The sequence below is a fragment of the Nuphar pumila genome, chromosome 15, assembly GCF_984573655.1.
Source record: "Nuphar pumila chromosome 15, dmNupPumi1.hap1.1, whole genome shotgun sequence".
Classification (NCBI taxonomy): domain Eukaryota; kingdom Viridiplantae; phylum Streptophyta; class Magnoliopsida; order Nymphaeales; family Nymphaeaceae; genus Nuphar; species Nuphar pumila.
The window spans coordinates 84947746-84955397 of NC_143263.1; positions in this window are offsets into that span (position 1 = coordinate 84947746).

The window sequence follows — 7652 nt, forward strand, 5'->3', positions numbered from 1 at the left end:
TATAGGATAAACTTTGTATATGTTTAGGAGAAAATCACATATATAGGAGGAACTTCATATATATGTAAGAGAAAATCACATAAAATATATGTGAAAATCACATGTTTAGGAGGAAAATCATATATATAGGAGGTACTCTATATATATTTAATAGAAAATCACATATGTAGGAGGAAATATATGTGAATCACATAGTTGGGAGAAAATCACATATAAAGGAGAAAAATCATATATTTATGACAAAATCAGATGTTTATGAGAAAAAACACATATATAAGAGGAAGTCGCATATATTTAGGAAAAAATCGCATATATAAGAGGAACTTCACAAATATTTAAGAGAAAATCACATAAAATATATGTGAAAATTATACATATATATATATATATATATATATATATATATATATTTACAGAACAATCTCTATTCTCAGGTCCCTAACTCTTCACCCTAACATCAAAAATCTGCATTTTTATAGTTGTCAAAAAGTTGAGACATAGGCCTATAACTTTTTCTGCTTTGAGTCTGAGATGGAAACCCCTCTAGGGTTTCCATTTTTTAGCTTCAAAAATGGAATAGAAGCATGCTTGCAAATTGAAACAACTGAACAGTCCCTCTTTCAAAGGACATTTCTCCTCAATTGCTTATCAGATCAAAGTGATCTCGGTGGCATTAGAAAGCTAACATCTTGATCAATCTATAATTTTTTCTATTTTTCTCAATTTTTAGGCATGTGTCTAGAAAATAACATAGAAGCGATATAAAAGGTACAATCACACTTGTTCTAGTCTGCTGAGCATGCTTGTATTCCAATCTTAGAACTCAAAATGAAAATCATAGAGGGTTTTTAGTTCTAACTCAAATCAGAAAAGTTACAAGCCTATGTCCCAGCTTTCTAATGACTATAAAAATGCATGGTTTTGACCTCAAATCAGAGAGATACAGTTCTGAGAACAAAGACTATTCTATAAAAAATAGTCACATATGTGAGAAAATTCACATATATTTAGGAAATTGCATATGCGATTTTGGACATAGGAAGAATAGCAAAAAGTATTGGGCATTTCGTTAAATTTTTCATATTTGTTGTATAGTACAGTCATTTTTGTTTTTCTATGCCCTTTTATTTTATTGATTTTGTATATTTCCTTTATTCACATTATGCTCAATGCTTGTGTTCATTACATTAATCATATTTCTTCTACTTGACTCTACAAAATCCAATATGGCGTATAAACAAAACTTTTTTTTATTTTTCTAGATTATAATATATCAATTAGTACAAAATAGCATTGATAGCTTCTACTTGTTTCCTATCTCTTTGAAAGCTAAGTTCACCTCAATTACTTGTCTCTTGCCTTCCACTTTCCTCACGTTACCTTCATTTATTTCAAGGGTTCATGGAGCTTCTTGTGGATCAATGTCACTGTCCTTCTCCACATCATTTACTAATATGGTGATTTCATTATTGCTTATTCTAGCAAACCACCCCCTCCCTTCCTTCGTTAGAAAAACATTATTAACCATCGTCATAAAGAGTTACCATATGAAAATCAACTCATCAAGAATTGTTTTTCTCTGCCACATTGGAAAGAGAGAGAACAAAGATTTGTTTTTGTTTTGTTTTTTTTATTGTTTTTAATTTTATATCTTCTTTCATAACTTTTGATGAAATCCATGGATATTCAAATATGGTCATAATTATGTTCATGAATTGTTGTTTTAATATTGCATGCAATTATGACTTATGCAAAATCTTATCATGGTTTTATCAGTTTTGGTTGCATGATGAGCTCATCTGAACACTTATATAAATAGTGTCAATTTGGACATGAGAAAAAAACCCAGGCTCCAAATTTTGGATACATTGTCTTTGATGTCTTACAAATCAGGTTAGGGGTATAAGCTTGAGTGAGTTGAGGTGATGCAACGTATATTATTCTTTTTTCTGTTGTAAGGTCTCTTGAAGATGATACCTCCAAGAGATAAACCTGATCACAACTCCAACATGGAGAAATCACTCGAGGACCCAACATAGACCATGGATCATGCAATATACACGCTTGCAGTAGATTTGATATTGTCTCTATGCCAGTTAAGCAATTTGATATGCGCGAGGGCAAGTAGCTCTATTGAGAGACAATGATTAATAACCGCACTAGTTAGTAGTCTTTGAGATAGAATTGACTACACGAACTTTGGTCTTAGACAATTAATATGTCCTATATTGGTATTTTATGTCTATGTACTAGGTGTGTAAAGTTTTTCTGATGCTCATAACAGTAACTAGCGTGTGCACATTATATTAAGGTCAAACTTCTAATACGTCTTACGATATGGTCTTAGATAGTATACTAGTAAATATGAATATATTACATAAAAGTTGGGACTTGCCAAACAAGTTTTTGTAAATCTTGTTTTTCAGACATGTTTATAATTATTGTATTTGATAAATTTATTTTTGGTACCCCTAAAAGCTCTACAACTTTTAGAGTCCTATTTTAATTAAAAATATTACCTAATGAGGGATGATTTTGTCAATTAGAAAAATGTGGTTGGAGGTTTGCATCGATTTAGACTCATTTTCTTAATGAAAAACTGGAGTCCTCATACTATATAAATAAAGTGTCTCACCTTAGAGAAGAGCAATGGAGAAATCTTTCTTGGTAGCCTTGTTCCATATAACCAAGATGCAAACCCAAGTTTGTTGCATTTGGTGTGATCCTAAACCTAGGGTGGATACAAAAGCTTGAGCCCAATTCAATTTTGATAGTGGTTCAAGTTAAAGTATGTTGATCTAGCCTTGTGTGTTATTTTTTTTCAATCAACATAGATTTGGAACCTTTGGTTGGTGAAATGTATGTTTTTTCTTTCTATCTTTATTAATGTCATTATTGATCTATGTAAATTATTTATTCAAATTCATGTTTGGATCTTACACATATATTTGGGTCGAATCATAACCCGAAATCAGATAGCCCTTAACATAGTCAGCTTGTAGAAGTCATAACTTTGCAACCATATATTAGAATTCAGTAATTTTTTATGCGTTGAAAAGCTTATTCAATTATATAAATTTTGTATTTTTAAGTCAAAAGAAAATTACTATTATTTTATATCCTAAATTGCATGAAAATCAAACATTTTATGTTTTGGTAGATTCAGTTCCTTAACCCAGTTCATAGAAATTAAGATATGCTACATTAATCGAGTTAAAGATATAAAGCACATTAAATTTTTGATGTGTTATAAACGTAAATTTAAGTACGCAAAGTTATCCAACGGATACATTGCCACATTCCTCAAAAGAATATGACAATTTGTGGCTCTTAAAGAAGGAACAAGCCCATCTTGCATGATTTTGCTTCAACTATTTACTAAAAATAGTTAATAATAAGCAGTTAGTTTCTATTAGTCGATAACAAAACAAGAGGACTATCACTTTGTGTATTCACCAAGAAATAATGGGTAAGGTAAATGATCTTTGAGAGTTTTGTTCCATCTGCTATGTCCTATTTATGGTATTGTTGGGGTCTTTGTATGAATCTACGTAGATGCTACATAATCAAAGTATATGATACATTCATGTTAGATTCATGAATCTTCATATAAACGTAATAAACAAACAAACAAATGTGCAAAACTAACACTTACGCTCAATATAGTTTTCATGTAAAAATCATGTTCGTTTCGCTCTTCGTTTTGTTGCCCATCTTAGTTTTCATCAACCTATGGAGCAAATCGTTAAAAAACTCTAAATAAATACATAAAAGTAATTCATTCAACAATTTGTAACAAACACATACTTTGCAACAAGAAGTACTTAAACATATTGTTATGCTTCTGCTTATTGTGGTCGACTTCTCCACATATATTGCATGTGTATGGTAGAATATCTTTGTATTATGCTCTCCTTCTCTTCGCCTTAGGTCGTCATTGTTTATGATCCACTTTTGGTGGGTAGACAAGAATAAGAGTCAATTGAGCATTGTGTGGGATATTATTTGCCATCGTAAGAAATTGATATATATAATATGCATCTCAATACAATTAAGTTGTAAAAAATTTATCGCAGAAATCCTTTGATAGCTTGCCCTCATACAAAATGCATGCAATCACATGTTCACATGAGAATTGACACTTTTCATAAAAGCATTTCATCCCCTTAAGATCAACATTGTAACTGTGAGATCGATCATGAGCTCGTATTTACGTCGGTGGAAATTCACTACTTGAACACATAGTTGTTGTGGCTTTTTCTTCAGTTTCTCTAGATTTTCTTTTACCTCATACACCATAATGTCTAACATTTGTTGCCCAATATTTTTTCTTTCTCAAAAGGTTTTATCAGCATGAGATGAAGTTCTTCAATATGGGGCACTAGAGGCTTGTCACGTATGAAGAGAATCTACACATTGTATTAGATGTTAAGCACCCATGTTTTTTTTTGCTAGAAAGTGATTGTTAGCCTAATGTTTCATTTTCATGTTAGTGACAATATAATTTTATGCAGCTAAGTCTTGCTCCCATATTTTTTGAAAAAAAAAACAATTGCATTGTCGTCTCGTGGATGCTCGAGTTGCGCCATGTGTGGGGGTCACCATACTTTAGCCTTAGGTGCCTATATGAGATAACTGTCAACTCTCATCTCCCTTTATAGACATTGAAGTGTGTGAATTCTTTCTTCACATACTTAAAAAATCATTCCCATGAATAATTTGACTTATCTATAATTGCAAATGCTATTAGAAACATCTCGCCAGAAGGATTAATACTATGGGCGGACAATAATATAATGTGTTTTTTTATGAATGTTTCATCTACCATAATAATTGGAAGATATCATTTTAAAAACTCATCGATGCATTGAAGAAAGGATGAGAATAAGTACTTAAATCAATATCTCTTATCAGTTTGAATATACCATAGCGTTCATCAAATGATCCAAATACGCAAAAAGTATGATGGAAGACGGTTTGAATGAACCGTAGATCTTTTTTTGTGCATTCTCGTTCATAACATGCTTGTTTATAACTAATCTCTACACCTTCCTCGTGACTGATGTCATTTATAATTTCTCTATAAGTCATCTTCGGGTTATTATGCAGGTGTTTGTAATTAACACATGAAATCCACTTGAAAAGCACTTTTTTCACTTGAAGGTTGCCTAATGATCCACCATATTTATGTTTTGTTTCATGCTCCTTCATTTGAAAGAAAGTTATTTTGTGCACCTTTGTGCAATGGATCTTCTAGGAGAAATCACCCATAGTCTGCGGGTTCTTTCTTGTGTATGCGACAATGACTGTGTTACTACAACTCTTCATAAATTTTGCTTTATAATTATTCATGATCACATGATCTTTTAAAAACTCACGACAGTAATGAAGATCATTAAACCTTTGGCCGATAACCATGTCTCAATTGTTTGAGCTTGTTGTTAACCACTAGAAAGCTTTTAAATTATTAAGTTTTTTGTTACGCAACTCGTCATACAACTGAGATTCCTCCATTTCAATCATTTTCAATTGTTCTTCATTACATGAAAATCCATTGAATAATAACCTATTCCACTATGTCTCATTAGTATAAAAACATAAAACAATTCTAATGCTCAATAAATGCTTATATAACTTATACAACATACCAAAGGTTCGACTTCCCAATTGCCATTTATGTATCATTTTCATTCATCGTTATTTGACCTATGTTATTAGTGTCTTATTCTTCTCCTCTCGTTTCTGAGTCATCCACAACTGACATGCTATAGTCATCATCATCACCATCTGATGCTCCACTGTTAACATGGTCAAGACTACCACTAATTGACTATTATGGTGCATAGATTAAATAAAAATTCATTGTATCTATTATTTCATTTGCTTTTATGTATGCATCATTCATGTATTTTCATTTTTCAATATTAACCATAAAAATAACACCTTCATTATCACACCTCCATCTCAAGAATAAATTACAAAGTCTAACAAATTGTACCTAGTTATGCTATTTTTTATATAAGGTTGAATTATTATGGTGAAGATCACTAGTATTGGTTTGCTGACATAGTTCCATATCCTTTATAGTGATATTCTGATCATATACAGCATCAATTGTTCATGAAAATTCTTCATTGCATGTACGCCCAATATCTATATTCCCAATTAGTTTGAGTAAATGCATATCCTTCGAGTGTATATTAAGAACATCAATATCTTTCACTATTTGGGACAATTGGATGTTCGACAAATAACATAACTTAATAGATGGTGCTTGAGATAGATGCCATCAAAGGATTCTCATCATTCTCATCATCAACTACTTTATGATGTGTACCTGCTTTTTGTTTAACTTTGCAAGCAACTAAGTAAACATCATCACTAAATAACATTAATTTTACATAATCATCATCCAAAACATCTATCTATATTTACTGGTTATCAATGTTTGGAGAATAACTATACTAGAGGCTCAATAACTCTTTCGCATATTCGGTTTTATGAAATATCAAAACATTAAATTTCTTAAAGTTATTATTTTTACACCACTATAGATTTTCAGGTAAGGTGATCAATGTTATAGTAGTGTACTTTAACCCTTTGAGAGGCTATCATTAATTGCCTACACCAACTACAAAACATATCATTTATCTAATAAAAATAACATTTTACAAAAATGAGCATATATCCTTAATTCATTCAATTAATTAAAGATGTAAGAACAACCACTCTGAAAATCAACTACCTACAATAGCCCTAACCCCTATTCAATGCATGTGCAAATTTAACCCCAACCCCATCACACTAATTGAATGTTTGTACAAAGTTAACCCTAGCCTCATTACCTCAATATAAAGCCACTGAATATTACATAAGGATAGACAAACAAACCTAAATCATCTGCAATACTAATATATATATATATATATATATATATATATATATATATATATATATATATATATATATATATATACAATGTGTGTGTGTGGAAAATCCTTAATATAGTAAACCTTAAACAGTAAATTTAATGCAAAATTTTAAATAAAACATAGGAACACATACATAAAACATCCACAATAACCAAATATAAATAATACAAGGCCATTAAATGCTCATATCTGAAAAAAAAAGAAGATAAAGGTTCAAAACAAAATAAAAAATATACAAATATCGTTTTGTATATTGGTTGTATGGAACTCACCTTTTGACCTAATCAGGAAAGTCGATGAAAATGATATCACAACCTCATTGGATTGCTGCAAAAAGATTTCACAGGAATCGCCACAAGGTGAGAGAAAAAGGAGTTAGGGTTTTAAAGAAAAAATGGTTAAGAATCTAACAAGAAACAAACAAAAACACCAAAAAATAAAACCACAAGACTTTATATATAAATCAACACGCTTGCAAATGTATGAACATCTAAAAAGAAACATTTAGTAAGTCGACAAACATTTACGAAACTCTTTTCATTAAAGAGAATTTCATCCAAAGAGATTCACAAGAATTATACACAAACGTCGTACATAATTTGTAAAGGTAGTGTCGTATTTACAACAATTGTATCATAGTGCAAACATTACTAACGTCAGTGACATTCACATCACGTATATGCGAATGTCACCACACATTTGCGGACCTTCATGATGATC